The 1,046-nt window shown below is 43.3% G+C and overlaps 1 long non-coding RNA gene across 1 annotated transcript in view; it reads right to left on the bottom strand.

Annotated features, from left to right (window-relative positions):
- Positions 1 to 97: 97 nt before the first annotated feature.
- Positions 98 to 1,046, bottom strand: part of LOC108446539 — a 75,691-nt gene continuing 74,742 nt past the window's right edge. The window contains exon 3 of the long non-coding RNA XR_001861746.1: positions 98 to 1,046. This exon is cut by the window's right edge and continues 9,316 nt beyond it. This is a non-coding gene — a long non-coding RNA (uncharacterized LOC108446539).

Genomic DNA, 1,046 nt, shown 5'->3' with positions numbered 1-1,046 from the left:
TTGGCGGTGGGGCAGTCCAGGGCTGGTTTTAGCTGCCTGCGGCTCTGGGACAGTCCCCCCCCAGCAACCCAGAGTCCGTGTCGCGGCGTTAGGAAAGGGGGAAAGGGGCAGGGGCCCCGGCCCGGCCCGGCGGGGCCAGGAGGCTCGGTGCCCCCCCACCTTCCAGCAGGCCACCTCCGACAAAAAGGGGCAGTCCTGCCTTTCTGTGCGGTTTAAATATGTAAATTGTGAGAAGCGTAATTGGTCTTAAAGACTGTCCATCAACTCAGGGTCAACCCAATACATTCCAGTGGGAAAACATATCCCACATTGCAGTATGGAAAAAAGTACAACTGTGTAATTTAGCAGAGGAGGGAAGATGCTTAGAGTTAGTTTCTATTAGAAATCAGTCCAGCACATCAAGTCTTTGCATAAAAAAACTCCCATTCATGGTGGTTTGAAATTCTTCTACCTCTGTTATTAAATGAAGAAATCCTGGCTCCTCTCTGCCAGCTCAGGAACTGTCCCAGCACAGTGCAGCACATCTCAGAAAAATCCCAGTGGATACATGCCTAGCTTGCCCTTCCAGTGGTGCCTGAAATGTACTCCAGGTAACTCCTTGAAATTTTGTACACATTAAGATTTTTCATTGCAAGAAATATCATTATTGATAAAAAGAAACAAAAAATGCCCATCAAGTTAGAACAGCTCATTAAATATTTCAAGCATTTGTTTAAATAAAACATTTATCTGGGAACTGGGAAGACTTTCAACTTCAGTGACAGAGTATTTTAACACTGTCATCAGCCTGCCAAGTGGTTTTCTTTTTTCTTCTTTTTAAACACAGATCCATAATCAAGTGTAAGAATTTTTATGTATTTTTAATAATTTATTTTTTTGGGAGCACTTTTACCACTAATGTTGATTAGACTATAGCAATATTAGCAGTTATTCAAGAGTGGTCTATTGGAAAGGGAGTAAGAGAACAGCTTGCTGTCAGATACTTCTGGAAAAGAGTGGTAGTCACTATGCCCCCATTGTAATAGAATCATGCATGCCCTGCTGAA

The sequence above is a fragment of the Corvus brachyrhynchos genome, unplaced genomic scaffold, assembly GCF_000691975.1.
Source record: "Corvus brachyrhynchos isolate BGI_N302 unplaced genomic scaffold, ASM69197v1 scaffold34, whole genome shotgun sequence".
Classification (NCBI taxonomy): domain Eukaryota; kingdom Metazoa; phylum Chordata; class Aves; order Passeriformes; family Corvidae; genus Corvus; species Corvus brachyrhynchos.
This window is presented reverse-complemented; position numbering and strand designations above follow the sequence as displayed.